A 21,963-nucleotide genomic window follows, 5' to 3' on the forward strand; every position below is an offset into this window, starting at 1 on the left:
GCAGCCACGTATTAAGCTGCGCCCGCTCCTTGTTCCTCACCTCGCTATCTCGTGGCACTGGTAGTAAACTAGAGAACACTACTCTGTTCGTCCTGCTTTGCAGAATAGGGAGGGGGGAAAAGAGGAGGGGGTGTAGCACTATTAATCAGAGAGGGTATCACAGCTACAGAAGCTTCCATTGTTGAGGAAAATCTGCCTACCGAGTCAGTATGGGTGGAAATTAGGAACAGCAAGGGAGCAGTCACCTCTTTAGGGGTTTATGACAGGTCCCCCCAACTCCCTGAAATCACTTTTTATATCTTCGATCCTTTTCCTGGCTATAACATTAGTGCCAATATGTAACAAGATTTCTGGCTGTTCGCCCTCCCCTTTTAGAACCTTATACACCCGATCCGAGACGTCCCGGACCCTGGCACCAGGGAGGCAACATACCTTCTGGGAATCACGATCCTGACCACAAAATCTCCTGCCCCTAAATCTGCTACCCCATATCCTAAAACTATAGCCTCTTGTTTCAGATTGCCCCATATGAGGAAATATCTTTACCATGTGTATTTTGTCAATCCCATTTAGCACCTTAAATACCTCAATTAGATCTCCTCTCATTCTTCTAACTTCAAAGAGTACAGACATGAAGTAAGGGGACAAAAATTGTATGCAATACTCCAGGTATGATCTGACGAATGCCTTGCACAATTATTACAGCTCTTCCCTACTTTCATATTCTATTCCTTGAACAATATATGCCAAAATTCCATTTGCTTTCCTTAGAGCTAATTCTCGACAGTTCAGCACAATTGGTAAGATAGGAGGCTGTATATTAATGAGGTAAGTTTGGCTGTTTGTAAGGCATTTGACAAGCTGTAATCCCTCATGAGCTTGCTTCACAAAAGCCTAGAAGATGGTGCAAGAGTTCTCAACATCCAGATAGGCTGCATTTCTCATCCAGTTCTGTCACAAATATTGCCATAGCCCATATTGCTTCAACCTCTGAAAGACTCCATCCACTGAATATTTTTTCTCTGCCCCTCATTCCACCTATGTGAATGCAACTTTCCTTTTGAGGACCTGCAGACCCTGAAAATTTACAGTCCCCTGAAAACTGGTTTATGTGCTATGTCAACGTATCATGTGCTAAAAGCTGGATGTGCAAAACTCAATGTAAAGGAGCAGCTTTATAACACCTTGATCAGCTTGGTGTAATAGAGTTACCAAGCCCATAGGGTAGGCATTCAGTACTCTACTCTGGATCACACTGTCACACCATTATTAGGTCCATGCATGGCAGGATTTCAGGAAACTCAAAAGAATAGAGGAATCTTGGGATGCTTGTCTCTAAGTCACTGAAAGCACACAACAGTATAATAGGGTAGCTAAGAAGGCAAATGGGACAAATATAATTATCTGTCATAGATTACAGGAGCTGGGAAATTCTGTTAGACCTGGGTACAAAGCTTTGCTTAGGAGTACAGTCTGCAGTTTAGCTCACAACACTATAGGGAGGATGTGATAGCATTGGAAGTGGTGCAGGAAAGATTCAGCAGGATGGTGAGGATCGAGAGTGTGGTGCTGGAAAAGCACAACAGGTCAGGCAGCATTCGAGGAGCAAGAGAATCGATGTTTCAGGTATAAAGCCTTCATCAGGAAGGACTTAAGATTCCTGATCAAGGGCCTAAGTCCGAAAGATCGATTCACCTGCTCCTCGGATGCTGCCTGACCTGCTGTCCTTTTCTGGCATCACACTCTCGACTCTCATCTCCAGCATTTGCAGTCCTCACTTTCTCCTTTCGGCAGGATGGTGCCTGAGTTGGAGCGGTTTGTCTGTGAAGAGAGGCTAGAAAAAGGCGAGGGATCTTTTCTTTAGCGTAATGAAGACTGAGGGGGTCATCTGATTGAGGTTATAAGATTATGAAGGGCATGAACAGGGTGGATAGTAACTAGCTGTTTCCCTTAGTTGAAGGGTCATTAAGAAGGGACATAATTTTAAGGTGAAGGACAGGAGTATTAGAAGGAATTTGAGAAAAATGTTTTCACCCAGACGGTATTAAGAATTTGGAATGTATTGTTGGCAAGGGCAGTAGAGGCAGGAAATTTCAGAACATTCAAATGTATGTGGATGATATTTGAAATATCATAACATTCAAGGCTATGGCTAATTGCTGCAAAGTGAGATTAACCAAGACTTCTGGCTGTACAATGGTATCAGATTCTTTATTTTAAAGCATACCATTTTTAAAATTAACCTGCTGAGAGCTGCTATTACACACCTTTGGAGCATTGGAGGATGAACTCAGGCTTCCTGGCTCAGAGGGAGGGAGATGAAGGGCTTATGCCCAAAATGTCAAGTCTCCTGCTCCTCGGATGCTGCCTGACCTGCTGTGCTTTTCCAGCGCCACACTTTCTGACATTATCACTGTGTCACAACAGCCATTACTGGATTCTTTGTGTACACCATTGTGAATTCACAAACATACCTCCCTGTTTCATTTATCAGAAAAGCATTATTTTCAGTTGCCAAAGTGAAAAGTTCAAAGGTAAAGAAGAACAAATCTCAAAAATTGCAAAAAACAGATCTTGCAGCCTTAGCCATCTTCCTTCTTTACAGTGATCCTATCGCAATTCCTGAGCGTTGTGAAACAAACGGTACAAATCAATGAAACAAGGTAGTTGCTTGCATCAATCAACGAGAGAAAAAGTATTTTGGTCAAGGTATTTGAATACAGCTGGGCTGACATTTTTTACAGTTGTCTCAATAAAATATTAGTTTGAGGCCACGTGTATGTGTTATTACAACAAAGCCAGCCAGCCTTTTGACTCAAGACACCTTTTAATGATATAGATTAAAGGCTTTTGTTTCCTAGTCCCCAGATGCAGGTCACTCCAGATTTTTATCATTGCCTGTAGAGATAATTGAACAGGTGCATAACCTGCAGCTGGGATCAGATTGAGCATCTGGGTATTGTCAGCTAAATGCCTGATTTCAAACAACAGCCATGTTCGTGAGACTAAACAGGCTATATTATTGTGCTGAAAAAGAGGCAGTTAAAAACAGACAAAATTCAACATCGATATTTTAAATCTATTAATTTTTTTAAAATTCTCAAAATGTGGTGGAACTGGCTAGACCAGCATTTACTTTTTATTGCTAATTGCACTTGAGAGGGCGGTGGTGTTAAACTTCTTTCTATTTGTCGAAGTAGGACTTGTATAACCACAGTGCTATTAGGAAAGGAGCTCCAGGCTTCTGACCTAATGACACTGTCGAATCAACGGTGTAGATCCATGTCAAGATATTGTGTGGTTTAGAGGGTAAATTACAGATGATGGGCTTTCCATGCACCTGCTACCACTTTTCTTCGAGATTATACATGTTACATGTTTGTAAGCTCCAGGTCAAAGATTTCATGAGCTGCTGCAACACAGGTTCACGCTGCTGCCACTGAGCTTCGGTGGTGGAGTAAGTGAATTTTGAATGTGGTGTTTGGAGTGCTCATCTTGCAGGCCACTTTGTCCAGGATAGTGTCATGCTTTTTTGAGTGTTATTGTCTTTCATTCAACCAGTCAAATGGGGAGCATTCTATCACACTCCTGACTTGTTGCCTTTAGATGATAGACAATCTTTGGGAGTCAATGGGTAAGTTAATTGCCTAGCCTCTGAACTGCTCTTGTCGCCACATTATTGATATGGCTGGTATTGTTCAGTTTCTCATCAACGGTGATCCTTACGTTGATAGCTACTTGCATTTGGTTGCAGGCATGTCTGCAATACAATGAGCAACTGAATCCATGAAAAGGAAATCTGTGTTTACCTTAGATAAGTTAGAGCTGAAATTAAAGATAATACTTGAACAGTTAGGTGTTCTATCGCTGAACTGTGCTTTTTACCCCCCTAATTCAACATTTCCCTGACAAAAAACAGAATGTACTCACTACATTCAAGCCATTCTTTAACTCCTTTCTACATGCATAGACACACACACACACACACACACACACACACACACACACACACACACACACACACACACACACACACACACACACACACGTGCAAAGCAGCGTTAAGACTTTGTCTAAAGATAACTTGCTCACACCAGATGATCAGTTTTTGTCTGTCCATGGTAAATGGGTGGATTGTGGACATAGCAGCCCGGACAATGAACTGAGTGTCCCAGCAATGAATCAAATGTTTTTCTTGGTCAGCCTTCATTACAATACACTTTGTGAGCATCCACCGCTGAATTTAACCCCTTCTCCCCGAGTAGTTCTTTGATTTGGACAGGGGCCGTTTGGGCACCTTTTCCATTTGTCAGGATTGAAGGATGCAGTTTCAAGAGCAGATATAATTAGTCAAAGGAACAGGAATCCCTATGGTGTGGAAGCAAGCCATTTGCCCCACCGAGCCCATACTTCCCCTCCAAAGAGCATCCCACCTCGCTAACCTACCCTTGTGATCCACCTAGCTTGCACCTCCCTGGACACTATGGGCAATTTAGAGTCGAAAAGTGTGGTGCTGGAAAAGCACAGCAGATCAGGCAGCAACTGAGGAGCAGGAGATTCAACATTTCGGGCATAAGCCCTTCATCAGGAATGTGGAGGGGGAAGGGGGCTCAGAGATAAATTGGGGGGATTGGGGTGGGGCTGGGGAGAAGGCAATAAGTGGATGCAGATGGGAGGTAATAGTGATAGGTCATTGGGGAGATTGGAACAGATAAGAAGGAAGGAAGATGGACAGGTAGGACAGTGCTGAATTGGATCTGGGATGAGGGGAGATTTACCATGGAGCAATTTAGCGTGGCCAATCCACCTAAGCTCCACATCTTTGGACTGTGGGAGGAAACACACAGAGACACAGACAGAATGTGCAAATTCCACACAAACAGGTAGAGGCTGGAATTGAACTGGGGGCTGTGGTACTGTAAGGCAGCATTGCTAACCACTGAGCCACCATGCCACCCCAAAGCAGCATGAAGCAGCATAGTTTGGAGCAACAGCTAACAGAAGTACAGAAGCAACTATACAACACTTCAGAACTATTCAAAGTGGAGGGGGGAGTGAACACTTAAAAAAAATACTGCCAGAAGTATGTCAGGATAAATATGACAGGAGCTTTAATTATTACTTTCTTTAATTATGGTTCCAAATGGCTGCTTCCCAACTGGTACGGCAATGAGTGGTGGGCCTAAACAAGAATAGTCTGTAATCAGGCAGAAAGAGCTAAATATGGTGTTGAATCTAATCATTGGTGGCTGTCCTTTGATTCAAGAAGGATGTTTATTCAAGGTTGCAAATGTGCGGCATGGCTTTTACATAATCAACAGCTGCTCCTCGGATGCTGCCTGAACTGCTGTGCTCTTCCAGCACCACTAATCCAGAATCTGGTTTCCAGCATCTGCAGTCATTGTTTTTACCAAGTTGATTCTCTCCACAGGCAGGATGTTCCAAGAGGTAGTGGTGTCTGGAGTGCTGTTCTTGCCTTCTGCACTGCAGGGCTGCCCCATTTAGGATCTTGGACTCAAGTTCAACTACTTAACCTCTATCTGTGTTAGCGTTTGAGGTTGCTGCTTATTTGATGCCAGAGCTTGGCAAACAGCAGGTCCCCACAAAGCTTAGAAAACAACAATAAAACAGCAATATGCTGCCATTTCCATGACACATTTACTTTGTCACAAGCACATATTTAGCACAGTGCAAAAAGGTCACAACTTAATGTCGTTCCTGACAAAACAAAGGATGTTCCAAACAGCACATTAGCTGACATTGGATTTCAAATGCAGGCACCACTTAGATGCCAGACAGGAAGCATCTCCATTACAATATGCTTCAAGGACACCCACAAGTACTCTAATTGGATTGCTTACTAGTTCAGCACCATCACTGCATTATTGCAGATCATTGGAATGAAAATGTGCCCTTGGTGTCTTACTATCACACAGATCAACCAACTTCTCATTCATTCATACCGAAAACACAATTATTGGACCGGGTGAGGAGAGGGCATTTGTGGATCAGAGTCTCTTTATCTGCAATTGTGAAGATCACAACGTCTCTGTATTTTTCACAGCCAGACAATTCTAATCTTGAGAAGCAAGACAACAATGTCTACAGTGTTCAGCTCATTTCCAAAGGAGAGGTATTCCTGGTGTTTCACAGAACCATTCATTATACAGAGGTGCAGGGCAACAGTAAAAGAGAACATAGCAACTTGATGCCATTAAATGCAAGTAATTTTTTAGCTGTTTTCGCCAAGGTTTTGGTTAGTATGGAATGCACACAACAATAGGGTCAAGTTTCATTTGTTAAGCTGGAGGCAAGAGGGTGGTAATAGTCTCAAAATAAATCAACACTGTTACTGTCTGTGGTTATGAGAGTGCAAACAGCACTATTTTGAAAGGGACTAATCTAAACAGCAGTATGTTTGCAGTAGGCTTCTTTAAGCATATGGGACACTACTCTACCATTTCCCTGCTCCCAACCACCCCCACAAACAAACTTTCTTCACTACCACACTCTTCAGCTCAATAATGGACAGCTTCAATCCAACAATTTGAATCATAACTGTCTTTGGGGCCTTGCAGCTTGTGGCTTTATGTAAATAAGATCTGAACCTATCCAAAGTCAAACCTGACAAATATACCCTCCAAATCATTATGAATAACACAGATGGGTTTAGCAACATGTGTGTTCAAAATATTAAATGTAGCACTATGATCCCTGACACAGCCGCCGAATTTATGTTATAATCAAAAATATGGCGCTGGAAAAGTACAGCAGGTCAGGCAGCATCCCCAGGAGCAAGAGAATCGACGTTTTGGGTATGAGCCCTTCATCAGGAATGTGACATCTGTCCAGACTCTTTGTGATTTTGAAAAGCTCTGTTAAATCTGCTCTCAACTTTCTCTCTCCAGGAAGAATAATACAACTTTCCCAATCTATCTACAAAATGAATGTTCCTTGCCTCAGGAAGCATTCTTATGAATCTTTTCTGCACCCTCTCTAATGCTTTCTTAATGTGTGATACCCAGAACTAGGCATAATACTCCCATTGAGGCCAGGGAGTGTTTTATCTGAAGTGTCGAGAAGTTAAAGCTAACAGGCCGTTCGCTGCATAGTTAGGATGATTGGGTCTGAAAAAGAAAGCATGATAATTTTACAGCGCATGACTTTGGTTACGCCTCCTTCAGGATAAAGCATTCAATTCTGTTCTCCTCAGAGCTTAGCCATCAATATGATTTCGAAGAAAGTGAGGACTGCAGATGCTGGAGATCAGAGTCGAGAATGTGGTGCTGGAAAAGCACAGCAGGTCAGGCAGCATCCAAGGAGCAGGAGAGGTCAGACAGCATTCCTGATGAAGGGCATATGCCTGAAATGTCGATTCTCCTGCTCCTCAAATACTGCCAGATCTCTTTGCTTTCCACCACCACACCCTTGACATAAGAATGATATAGTCATAGTTTTAAAAGCAGGGGTCAGACAATTTTAGAAGATCTATTATGGGGGTAAATCCCCAACTTATGTTCCACCTGTAAATGATTTTGCTGGAGTAGACTCTGAAAGGAGGTTGGTTCCATGTGAAAGGACAAGGTGTGGGGTGTTTCCAGCCAAATGGACTATTTCCAGCCAAATGGACAGTGGGATCTGTGGGGGGTGTGTCAGCAGAATGCAGGTGAGTGGCGTTGGTGGGGGCGGAAGTGGTGGCAAACACGGCGGAAGTCACTGAGAGTGTGACATCAGCGATGATGTGAGGGCCGGAAGTGATGTCACGTGTGGTGCATGAGGAATTGTGAGGGGTGGAAGTGGCTGTGGGAGTGGCCATGATGGGGCGGAAGTGACATCATCAATCAGCGTGCGGGTTTTACTTAGCAATTCAAGCAGGCAGCTCATGACCACTTTCCTAATGGCAATTAGAGATGGGCATGAAATAACAATAAAAGTAATTGTATGCTCTCCTGCTGGGCCCTGCCTCTAAAACACCACATTTCTGTCCAGCCTGACCTCTCTGGATTTCTTTGTTGCTGAACTGGATTATAAGTAACTTGAAAAGGTTCAAGAAAGATTTACAAGGATGTTGCCAGGGAGAGGCTGAATAGGCTGGAGCAATTTTCTTTGGAGTGTCAGAGAAAGATGTGACCTTAAGTCATGAGGGACATGCATAGGGTGGATAGCCAAAGCCTCTTCCCCAGGGTAGGGGGGCACAAAACTAAAGGGAATAGGTTTAACGTGAGATTGAAAAGATGCAAAAAGGGCCTAAGGGGCAACTTTTTCACGCAGAGGGTGGTGTGTGTATTGAATGAACTGCCAGAGTAAGTGATGAAGACTGGTACAATTACAACATTTGAAAGGCATCTGGATGGATACATGATTTGGAAGTGTTTAGAGGGATGTGGACCAAGTGCTGATAAATGGGACGAGATTAGGTTAGGATATATCATCAGCGTGGACGAGTTGGACCAAAGGGTCTGTTGTATATCTCTGTGACTCTAAGCGTATTTGTTAATTGCTTAGACCATCTAGAATATCTGTGATAAGAAAGGGAAGTGACATTTGAAAATGCATTGTGAGCACTGTGACACTTTTGTACATGAAACCACCAGACAAATGCAAACTAAAGAGCAAGTACTAAGTGTCAGGTTGTGAGTAATAAAGTACTTTTTTTGGGCCAAAGTTGTTATGAGGAAAGAGGATAACTGTAGCTGATAGAGTACGGCAAGGGGGGGGTGAAGAGTGGAAATAGTTAGACCCAGGCATAGGTAAAGGGGAATGACAAGACCGGGCAATTAGGAAAATTCAGGGTTAAAAAGAGAGTTAAGACATAGAGAGGATAAACATGAAGAGAATAATAATAGATTAACACAGCAAGAGGGTAAGGAGCTGAAGAAAGAAACTGGTGCAGAAAGGTTTAAGAGATTTAATTTAGGATTGCTAGGGGATTGCCTGAGGTATCCTGTGCACTGGCATCTGACCTGGAGTGTAGATATAATGCTGCCCATATCTCAACAAGTGCTGTGGTGGGGCTGAGTTTAGGGCTACTAAAGCTTTGTTTCTGCTGCTTGGGGTGATCTGTAGGGAGAGGGGTGGGGGTGTAGGAGCGCCAATATAGTCCAGACTGTGTGCGCGGCCTTGTGCATCACTCAGCACAAGTGGAGCAGGTAATGAGGTGATGTGCTGGGTGAACTGGGGAACCGGAGCAGTTTACGAGGATGAGGACAAAGACATTAGCGAGGACGAGGTTTTCCTGGCGCCATAACAGAGGCTCAGCTGTGTCGAGCACTCCAATCCGGCAGGACCTCATTGATACCTGCTTTCAGTCAACTGGAGCCGGGTGCAACAGACCATCAGGGATTGAAAGCCAATCATTGGCTGTGATGCCAGCCTTTGATTGTGGGAGTGTGCTATAGCCTCTGTTGGTTTTGCCCATGTTCATTTTTGCTGATTCCAACTAAACCTCATGTTTGGAATTATCCAATTGCTTGCCTCTATGTGATATTCCCCAACTGGACAACAATAATGTTCAGGTCTCCAGTGGCCATTGGGAGTAGAGAAGCACTGACTTAGAGGGCTGTACAGACAGAACATAGCTATACACAAGTAAACTGTATGTCCCAGTGACCAGGCAGAAACTAGGGCTGTATGTGTAAGGGAGTGTCAGCCATACTGGGTAAGTGTCTTTGTGACTGCTGTGCCATGATGTTGCTGGTCAGGGGCAATGTCAATGATTGTCCATGTGCACAGTGGTGACTTCAAATGGTATGGGTACAAGGGATGAATATGTGGTGATTAATTTATGGAATAGCTCAATTAGACCGTGAGATGGGGGCTACGCAGTTAGTAAGGTGCATCAACTAAAGTACGTTAAGAAATCTTGCTGGGCCTTGTGGTGAGAATACCTCCAAAATAAAAACTTAACATAATTCACATTGCCAGTAAAATGTCAGATTCTGCGCAGATATTGATCTTGCAAGTCATTACAAGCAATGCCATAAGAGATATGTTCATAAGTTGAGACATATATATGTACATATATCATCTATGATTCAATGAGTATTACGCATCAAATTTTTACTAATATAAATTTAGTTTAAAAACATAAAATAGTTATTCCCTGTATCTATGGACTTCGGGAATGAATCATAAAACAATATTCAGCAGTTATCCAGAGAAAACTTACTACTATAGCAGTAATTGGTCTCTAATTGAACTGTAGATGTGCCTAACCACAATTACCATCTAATGGAGCTTAGCAGGACTTGTGGGCTTAAAGGAATGTACCTATTATACACCCCATCAACATAACGGTTAAATAACCTATTACAAAAATAAGACTCCTGTTTTTAGAAAATGTTGCAACCTCTGGCTCATAACAGTAGTGGTACAGGAGACTTGCCAGTGAGGTTAGATGGTCTTGACTCACATCTAAGTGATTAAAATACAATGTCTCATCAAAAAAAGAATTTGCATAACCAATAGTTCCCTTGTGGTTAATAATAGATGGAACTTCCTCTTGTTTTGAAGCAGCTGGCGGAACTCTTTCATATCAGGCAGATCAATTAACTGATACATTTGTAATTGCATGTTATGAAGAAACAGCAATCATTTCTGATCAGTTTTGATTCAGTTACCTTCCCCCAAATGACGCAATGAGGAATGTCTGTAAATATAATGAAAGGGGTTCAACTTCAGTGTATCTTGATTTGTCTCTATACAACCAACCTCTTTTGTCTATGTATTTGTTCACACTGGGTATGGTATTAAAAGTCTATCTGGCCTTACCTTACACCGTTATCCTGCCTGCGCGGTGTTTTCTAGGGTTATGAACAGACATGGCCTTCATTGACCCCCATTGTCCGTGTGTGATCATGTCGGATTGGTGCTTTACCTGATATCACACAGGTCATCTGGCTGATGTAATTCTAGGATTCCAAATTTAGACAATACAAGCCCTGGCAAAGCCAATATTATCCACTCTTTAAAAAAAGAGGCAGGAATCAGCAACGTCGGCTCCGTGGCACATTATTTAAAGAATCAAGCATTTGATTACAGGCAAATTAAACATTCAAGACCTTTGTATTCATGTTTCAGACTATTCGAGTGTATTTTTTAAAGCTCCTGTGTCAATATGTGCACTTACCAGAGAATATTCCGTCATCATTACAAGATTGGCACACAGGTAGTCATAGATATAGTCATAGAGCAATGGAGATGTATAGCACGAAAACAGACCCTTCGGTCCAACTTGTCCATGCTGACCAGATATCATAAACTAATCTTGTCCCATTTGCCAGCACTTGCCTCATATCCCTCTAAACCCTTCCTATTCATATACCCATCCAGATGCCTTTTAAATGTTGTAATTGTACCAGCCTCCACCACTTCCTCTGGCAGCTCATTCCATACATGCACCACCCTCTGTGTGAAAAAGTTGACCCTTAGCTCCCTTTCAAATCTTGCCCTTCTCACCCTAAACCTATGCTCTCTAGTTCAGGACCCCCACCGCAGGGAAAAAGCTTTGTCTATTTATCTTATGCATGACCCTTATGATTTTATAAACCTCTAAAAGGTCACCCCTCACCCTCCGATGCTCCAGGGAAAGTTAACTTGTCCAACCACATATTTCATCACCTGCAGAGACTGCAGTTGCAGTTCCTCTAGGTATGCTGTATGACTGTGTAGTGTGATGGGACACAGTGATAACTTGAGACTATGCCATCAGTGATGTCATAGTTTTTTTTCTGAACAAGGTGGAACTGGGATCAGAGCATGTGTATCATAGGGAAATCTCTTTCCTACCCTTTCAATATGTGTAATGTCACACTGAAACACACTTGTCATTTTTACTTAACCTGAGTGCGCAACTAATCTTAGGACAGACTGAGAAATAGAACAGTTACTGCAGAGAGGGCAAGGTCTGTGCAATATCTTCATGTAGTTGGGACTGATTGCTTCCATGGTCCTCAACAGCGACAGGCCAATCAATGCACCCAAAGTCTTGGTGCTCATCAGCCTGTCAGCATTATTGAATTACTGTGACATCTTCATCTGAGTCCTGTGCAGAAGACCTGTCTCTCAATTTGTTCTTCACATAGCTAATAAAAGAATCTTCTTTTATCCCTGGTCTGAATGCAGGTCAAATTGTGCCTAGCCCTTGTTTTACATCAGCTTTGAAGGTAAGTGTGATAGCAGCATTTGAGCTGGTGGCCACAGCTGAAATATATGGGCCGACAATGTAAACGAAAGGGTTATTTTCCATAAACTATTCCTTAATGATGAACTTAACATTCATATATCACCTGAAATACATAACAAATTTTTAAAGTAGACAAAATCATCAAGTTCAAACAAAATAAGACAGGCCTTTTATTTTGTGTTGGTTGAGACTGCTATGATTTCTAACAAAGACACTTTTTCTTTGCTGAGAGAAAAAGAGAGATAGTGATACCTGCCACAATTTTTAAACCTGCCAAATCTTTAGTCTTTGTGCCTGCTGACCTCTTAGCACTATAGTCCTGGTGGATAATCTGGGTTCAAACTTTTTTGTAGGTTTTCTGACACATTGCTGTCTTCAGCATAACTTAAATCATGTTTCTGTAGAAAGTCTGTCAATCCACCATCACAACAAAAGTAGAGGATCCCTATGGAATTTCAGGACTCACTTTTTTAACTTTGCATGCAAAGGAACTACATCTCCTAGTTGTTATTCTACCCTAAAAATAAACAGAGAAGAATATATTATTTTGTGGGTCAGCACACAATATATATCTAAATCAACAAATAGTTTATATGTTAACTGTTGTGCCATACAACTAATAAATACATCTCCTATCTTGAAATTCCCCACTCATTAGTTAGTAGCAAGCAATTATTTTGAATGGTCTTTGATGAAGAACTTAACGCAATGATTCTTGCGACATTTTGTTCTGTTTCTCCTTATGGGATCATTGATTAAAATATTATAGTGTATACTAGTCCTGTGGTGTAGACTTTATTGTTGCTAAGCAAATGGAAAAAACAGAAATCCTTTTCCATTTTGATACAATTACACAATGTGTGGTTAGTAAACTACCTTATGTAACCTTAAAATATAAGGTCTCAGTGACAATATCATACAATAGGAAGAATATGTGATATTTGCCTTATACCCACAACCCATTATAAATTAACCTTTCACTGAAATATTTCAAAATAGTACTAGCTGTTCCAATCTTAAGTGGGTATTATTCAAGATCTAAGTTTTTACCCTCTTAAAAAAGTGTTTATGAAATTAGAAATCTCATGGTCTATGTCATTAAGTGACAGCCCCTCCACCCATACACAAATTTATAATTACAGATGAACTAAAGGCATACCACCATTGATACTTTATATTTACATCCAATTGCATTTTATAATGATCTATTTCCCACCAAAATGTTTCTTCAAAATTCTTAAAACAAAGTGTTGTCACACCTATCTGCTTATTTATTCAATCTAAGGATTCATCTACTAATTTCCATTTTCTCAAAGATTAAAGTTCTGTTAGTTTACTTTATGCTCCATTATACAGCTTTTGAGTTGACAGAGTGTGGTTTATTTTTCTTGTGTCAGGTTGATAATGCAGACAACTAAACATATTTCAAGCAGTATTTAGATTTGGGTCAAATTTGAATAGAAATAGGTAAACTGAAATGAAACTTTAATAAAACAAAAAAAGGTATAACTAACATTTCCAAGAATTGAGAGATTATAACTATCATGAAAGATTATTGAGGACCTTTAAAGTTATGAGCAGTTTGATAGGGTAGATATAGATATTTATACTTGTGAGCGACGCCAGGACAATGGGTTACAAATCAAATATTATTATGAATAAATAAATACAGTAAAGAATTCTGGATAAATATTTTTATCTAAAGAGTGCTTGGGTTTCTTGAGCTTTCTACCATATAGAGTATTGCTGACATACAGAATAGATACATATGAAGAGAAATTAAGTGAGTAGATGAAGAAGAAAGGAATAGATATGTTGATAGGATGCAATGAGGTAAAGTAGGGTAAACGTAATGACTAGAGTAGACATGTTGGCCTCAATGACCTGCTTCATGCTGTATGTTCTACACAGTGAATGCAACACAATCTTACAAATTATCTTCCAACCTATTTTTTAGATAGCTTTAAATTCAATTCCTGTTGCCATATCTCTCAGTGGCTGAGGAAAATCAATATGAACAGCTGAGTAACAAAGAGAGACTGTGGAAGGAAAATTGATGGAAACTCACAGCAGCTCATTGGGCATCTGAAAGTGAAATAAAATGGTTCATATGTTTGGACAAATGTTTTAAGAGAACTAATGTGCCAAAGAATGATTTATTGGTTGTTATACCTTTAGTCATGTCATGTTTCTTTGGGCTGAAAACTGGATTCTCTTAGAAAGTTCTTGAACCTGTATTACTAATGGCTATCACAGGAACTGACATCAATGAACTTCCTGAAAGATAAATCATGGCATCCTTTACGAATAATTCTTTAATGCTAGTTTATTAAAGCATTCAATTTTAATGATGACCATTACCATTCTTATTGGCTATCATCAAAATTGCCCTCTCCCACATCTCTATAATATTATCTCAGCCGATCTGACTCTCAAACCTTTTCCCACGTCTTTATCGCCTCTGGCCTGTACTAGCTCAATACTGCATGGTTAGTCTCCAATCATCTACTCTCCACAACATGAAATTAACCAAAAACCTGCCACCTGCACATAACTAACACAACTTAGGCATAAACCTCGAGGTGTGGTAGGCCTTGAGTGGGAAGAGAACAGAATTGGGTAGAGTGGTGGTGGACAAGAGCTCTGCCATCTAATGACTACTTAAGGATCTCATCTACCTGCACTGCAATGGCTCCAGGTGAGACAAGAAAGAGCTGGCCAAACTGACTGATTACCCAGTGTTGACACCCTCTCAGTTTAAGGTCAATGCCTCAGTCTGCACTAATCCGTGCATGATCAAGGGATTAGACCCAGGTTTAAGGGGTGACGACTGAGAGTGTTTGTTTCAGACTACCCATACAACCCTGTTCCTATGACCTTGTTCAGTGAGATCCTTCCAAACAAGACAGCCTTCCCACCAGCTTATTCTTTGTCCTGGAAATCAGGGGCCTGCTGTCCTTGCAACAACCACCGTCTCCATGATGACATGGGGAAGTTTGGGAACCGATAACATCTTCGAGGAGAAAGTGAGGACTGCAGATGCTGGAGATCAGAGCTGAAAATGTGTTGCTGGAAAAGCGCAGCATCTGATAACATCTGATTGACTAGGACCTCTTGTAAGCTGGGACTCGGGTTCTGAGGTCAGAATTTCAGGAGACTGGCTGTCAATCAACTACCTAATACTCAGAAAAACAAGTGAGGTTCCCTATCTTTGGAGGGCACCAGTTTCTCTCATGGAAACTCTCTTCCATTTGCTTAAAAATCACACAACCCAGCTTCTGTGATTGGAAGCATTAGCTTTCGAAGTGCTGTTCCTTCATCAGCTGGCTGTACACAAACACCTTGTGCAGGATCAGCAGTCTGAAAGCTAGTGATTCCAAATAAACCTGTTGGACTATAACCTGGTGTTGTGTGATTTTTAACTTTGTACACCCCAGACCAATACCGGCACCTCCAAATCTAAACCACATCAACTCCTTTTCCTCTTTTACGGTTCTCCTTCAAATACTCTGCTCTGACCAAACGTTTGGCCAGCTGTCTAATCTCTCTTTGGTTTCAGTGTCAATTTTAATCTGTTTACACCCTATTAGCCGTCATCAAGATCATCACAGGGTTTCGTGCTGAAGGGACAGAAGGTATGGTATTAGATTTGTCGAAGGTCGGAGATCAAGTTATGAAGAGGATATAAGGGAGGTTTCAAAAAGCTATAGATTGGTAAAGTGTTGGGGTAAATGGAATGTAATGTTGGAATATGTGAGAATGTTCAGTTTGGGAGGAAAAATAAAGAAGAAGATTCTTTTCTAAACAGTGAGAGATTTCAGAGCCCTGAAATTTAAAGGGATCTGGGTGTCCTAGCGCATGGGCTTGCCATACTAATACTTTGAATGGGCTGGTTGTCTTATGAGGCCAGGTTGGACAGGCTAGGCTTACATCCTCTGAAATTCACATGAGTAAAAGGTGACTTGCTTGATATAGACAGGATTTTAAGGGTTCATGACAGGTTGGATGGAGAGAGTATGTTTTCTCTATGACAAGAATCAAGGATGAGGTCTCACTGTTTTTCAACTCAGGAACCTTCCAAATATTGTGTATTTTGGAACGGTATTCTTCATAAGGCAGTGGAAGCAGAAGCATTGAATATTGTTAAGAGGAATTGTGATAAGCAAGAGTTGGCCAGGTTATTGCTGGTAGCTGAGAATATTACAATTAGGTCAGTTACAGTCATATTGATTGGAGGACCAGACACAAGGGCTGAATGGCCTCCTCACCCACCTTAATTATATACCTGTTTCAGATTCTCCTGCACGTTGCAAAATCATCACAAGGATAAGGGTTTTGATAATTTGTCTCCAGTTTGTCTAAAACTCCTGTTCAAAAAGAAGATATTAAAATGCACCAGCTGAGAAATTTCATCAAAAGTTCTCACAAAAACTTTGAATGTTAGCAAAATCTATCTCATTAGCTCTTTATTATGATTAAAAACATAAGCTGCTCTGGGGTACCAGAGAGCAGGGTTTTGTGCATGTGTGCAAAAATATTTTATTTGTCCTAGTTGGTGAAAGATAGGATATTGATAATATAACTTACATCAGTTTAGTCTGCAGCTTTCAGATGGAAACTTATGCCTCTAGGGTAACAATAGCAAGACATAGCTTACAAATGTATCTTCCTGCAATTGAGAATTTGGCTGAAATTTTTCTCTTATGCATAAAGCATTAGTGATAACTTATCCATCATACATTTTCATATTTTCATATCAGGTACATTTCTTATACATTTAAATACAACACAATTTTGCTCAATTAAATTACTTTCACAAATACAATAATCATCAAAATGAAGGGGTAAAGATCAACGATGATGACCTCGTCCTGTCAACACTTACTTCATTCACATAACGAGGATTATTTTAATGGCAGGCAGTATTACCATGGAGTTGTAATACAACACCCTCAGTTCAGTAGAGGTAGGAAAGGGAAAATAAAAATATATTTGGGGGAAAAAAGTGAAAGTTTATCCCAAACTCATTATAATTCCTCATGTGGTAATAATGAATTGGTGCAACAGAGAGGAGACGTGGAACTTTTGACAATTAACTGTCAAAATTTCAGTTTTGCTCTTAACAGTTACTCTCTGAACAAAAAAATGATTAAGATTAAAATGGAAGAAAGCGGAATCTATCAACTGACCCTCAGTATCTGAAGCAAAAGAAAAAGAGATTTAGACTGTTCATTGGAAGCTAAGAATGCTACCAAGCCTTATTTACAAGATTTCAAGCTATCTTCTTTCGATAAAGATTACGGTGAGCATAAATTAAAACAAAACACCCTCGTACAAGATCTCAGTGGTGTACCTTTCATGGTATAAAATGATTCTGACATAATTCTCTTCAGCAAGAGAAAAGAAGTGAGATAGCACATTAAAAAGCCAACACCACAATTAACTGTGCCCTTTTTTTGCCATTACTAAATGTCAAGCTAGCAGCAAGGGTTATTTTCAAACTGTGAATAATTCTTCCCCTCCCCTACAGTGTACAATAAAGAGCTTCACTTTTCTGATCCCTGTTCCCTCAGGTGAAGTGAAGCATCAACTGGAAAACCTGGAAAGCTAAGTTTTCAGGAGCAGTGTTCGAAAGAAGTCAGAAGTACAGACGTAAGCTGCTGATTACCTGAGCAGTGATCAAAGGCACGGGTGCGGAGGCTGGTGGGGGTGGGGAGACTAGAGTTCGGAACAGGACAGAGCAGGCAGAAGTGAAGAAACTGTAAAGAAAATGGACTATCCCTACCATTGTACATTAATGACAAATCTCAGTGCTACTAATACATTTCTATAGGAAGAGAGGAAGAAATTAAATCAAAATATCACCTCAGACTGCTCTCTTAGAGGTCCTCAAACTGAGTTTTACAGCTCTAGGTGTGCAGTGGCTGCAGATTGTATGCTACACTATCTTGGCTGAAAAAGTATCCTCAATGTTTCCACAGACTTCTTTACACCTTCACGCGGCTATTGGCTTGAACTCCTCCCAGTGAGTGTCCGTACACCCTAAGCACTGCAACAGTTATAGAGCAATTGGAGATGAGTCATAAAGCCCATCTGAAGGACCTTCTGCATCAACGTGGTAGACAAATTAGTAAAGTTAAATCACATGGGATTCAGGGCGAGTTTGCCAATTCAACATAAAATTAGCATAATGGCAGGAAACAGGAAGTGGTGGTGGAGGGTTGATGTTTGGATTGGAGACCTGTGACCGGCCGTGTTCCACAGGGAGCAGTGCCGGGTCCATCTTTGCTTGCCATTCATATAAATGACTTAGATGAGAATTTAGAAGGCGTAGTTAATAAGTTTGGAGATGAGACCAAAATTGGTGGTGTAGTGGACAGTGAAGAGGGTTATCTAAGATTACAAAGAGCTCTTGATCAATTGGGTCAATGGGCTGAAGGGATGACAGATAAAAGTTTAATTTGGATAAATAGATATATACCATTTTAAGAAAACAAACAAGGACAAGGCTTATACAATGGAAGTAGGGCCCTGGGTAGTGCTGTAGAACAAAGAGCCCTTGGGATTCAGGTACATAATTCTTTGAAGTTTGCGTCAAATGTAGACAAGTTGGTTAAGAAGACGTTTAACAAGCTTGCCTTCAGTGATCAGTCCTTTGAGTATAGGAGTTGGGACGTCATGTTGACGTTGTACAGGACATTGGTGAGGTTCCTTCTGGAATATTGTGTCCAGTTCTGGTCGCCTAGTTACAGGAAGGATATTATTAAGCTGAAAAGAGTTCAGAAAAGATTTACCAGAATGTTGTCAGAAATGGCGGTTTTGGGGTATAAAAGTAGGCTGGATAGCTTGGGACTTTTTTCACTGCAGTGTAGGAGATTAAGGGGTGATTTCATAGAGATTTATAAAATCATGAGGCATAGGGTGAGTAGAAGGTGTCTTCTTCCTAGGGTAGGTGATTTCAAGACTATGGGGCATATTTTTAAGGTGAGAGGAGAAAGATTGAAAAAGACATGAGGGCAACTTTTTTACAGAGAGTGGTTTGTGTGGAATGAACTGCCATAGGAAGTGTTGGAGGTGGGTACAGTTGCAAGGTTTAAAAGACATTTTGATAAGTTCATGAATAAGAAATGTTTGGAGGGATATGGGTCAAGCACAGGCAGGTGGAACCATGGACTGGTTGAACCGAAGGGTCTGCTTCTGTGCTGTATGACTCGATGACCCTATGAACCAGTTGGTCCTTCAACATCTAAATCTGCTGGTGGAGGGGGGAATGCACAGAACGTTTACAGCTTATTGCTCTCCTTGTGGTGAATTCTCCAACAGATGCCATTGTCACCAAAAGTAGTACGTGCCTGTTGTCTACTGGAATCTAATTTTTAAAATTCATCACTTTTGGTTTGGTGTAGCAGAAAATGCAATGTATAATTACTGTCACCTAGCTTGAGTATACGTACCTCTTGGTGCACTCAGAAGCTGCCACCATTTCCTGGAGAAAATAATCCTAGTTTTAAATTTGTCGGAGATTTGTGATATGTGTCTCTGTTCCTTTCGCCCGTCCAATCTGTTCATCATGATTGTCAATGGAGTAAGGTTCTTCCAGATTCCGTGGGAAGCAAACATAAAACATTTTGTTGAAGTGGTGATTGAAGTAGTGAACCGGGGAATGTCAATGGATGTTATTTATATGAATTTCAAGGGCATTTGCAAAATTCCTGCATAAAAGATAATTAGCTGAAATTGAACCTCATGGGATTGAAACTGGTTGCCTGAGTGGTAAGGGACAGAGAGTGGGAATAATGGGCAGGTATTCTGTTTAGCAGGATGTGACTTGCTCTGTGAAGGAGTCTCAACTATTTTCTTATTAATTATGGATTAATAACTTATATCATGTAGTAGAAAACTATATGGGTGGCACGGTGGCACAGTGGTTAGCACTGCTGCCTCACAGCGCCAGAGACCCGGGATCAATTCCCGCCTCAAGCAACTGTCCATGTGGAGTTTGCACATTCTCCCCGTGTCTGCATGGGTTTCGTCTGGGTGATCCGGTTTCCTCCCACAGTCCAAAAATGTGCAGGTTAGGTGAATTGGCCATGTTAAATTGCCCGTAGTGTTAGATGAAGGGGTAAATGGGTCTGGGTGGGTTGCTCTTCGGTGGGTCGGTGTGGACTTGTTGGGCCAAAGGGCCTGTTTCCACACTGTAAGTAATCTAATCTAAAAAAAATACTCAAATTTGCTGATGTCACAAAAATATTGTCGGAATGGTAAGCACCCCAGATAAAAGTATAACATTACAAGGGAGAAACTGAGTAGCTTAAATGAATGGGAAACTTTGGCAAGTGGACTTCAAAATAACAAGTGCAAGGTCATTTGTTTTGAATGTAATAAAACCAGAGCACTTTCTAAATGGCGAAAAGCTAGAAAGTGTGGAGGTCCAATTATAAAAGTTATTAAAGGGTCTCAGAGTGGCACAGAAAATATTCAAAAATGCTAAAGGAACTTCCTCCATTGTGACAAAAATCTGGTCCTTGATCTCAGATTGCAATGTTATCAGAAAGAGCGTGTTGACAAATACTAACAAAAATGTAAGTATTATGTTGAGGGAGGAGGAGCAGGGAGCTGGGGGAAATTGGAATAAAAAGAGATAAACAAACTAAACAAAGGATATGATAAAATAAAATGAAGAGTTCAGAACACAAATAGAGATATTTCTTCTGTAGAGCAGTTATCAAACTACAACTCACAGAAGGTGTTGCTGTTGTAATGACTATCACTAAAAATTGATTTAAACAAAGTTTTGGGATTTACATATTAATGAAATGAAACCTGCAAACCATTCTAAAAGATAAATGACTTAACAGCAACCTAGGTCTATTCAATGTATTGTTTTAATTGCAAGACACTGTGATCTTTTGCTATAAATTCTGTGTATTATGATCCTGCCCCACTGGATCAGTGGGGCAGGATCATAATACAGTTACCTGATGAAGAAGCAGCGTTCTGAAAGCTAGTACTTCCAAATAAAACTGTTCGATTATAACCGGGTGTTGTGTGATTTTTAACTAAAAATTTGAGAATAGCTCTTGCCCGATCACAGACCAATGGAGGCAGTTTTATAAAAATACCTTATCAGAGAATATAATTGAACATCATAAGTGTCCAGGCAATACTTAACACCAGCAATCCAGGCTCCTGCTCCTGTGATATACCAACCAATTATTATCAACCAGCTGCCACCAACTGATACAATACCAACTCATCAGGAACTGGTACAAGATAGAGATTCCCATATATAGAATGTGCAATTAGATCGGAAGAGAAGCACTGAGTAGGGGCTGCATTGACAGACGTTCTTCCCAGAACACTCACTGTATTCTGAGCAGCACGTTTAAGCAAATACAAGTCTCTGGCTATTATTACAGATATGTATTGTTTGATTATTGTATTTACAAAGTGGACATGAACTGGGGTTTACTAATTACAATGAAACATTTATGAATGGATATTTCCCTATAAGAACACTGATAGATTTAAACAGTTCAATGATGGCCAGAAAAGCTGTAACAGCACGATATCACACTCTGCCACACATTGCTCATAATATTAAGCTTCAGAACTGAAGCAATGTTAGTAGATCCAATAAAAAGGAAGATTGTGCAAACTAAGTGGTGCAAGCACACTCCTTCAGAACATTCATATCTTGGGGTGGGGGAAGATGAAAGCCTGTGGTTCTATAATACCGACAGATGAAATAAATTTTAAATTAATTCTCTCTTAGATAT

Source organism: Hemiscyllium ocellatum, chromosome 3 (assembly GCF_020745735.1).
Source record: "Hemiscyllium ocellatum isolate sHemOce1 chromosome 3, sHemOce1.pat.X.cur, whole genome shotgun sequence".
Classification (NCBI taxonomy): Eukaryota; Metazoa; Chordata; class Chondrichthyes; order Orectolobiformes; family Hemiscylliidae; genus Hemiscyllium; species Hemiscyllium ocellatum.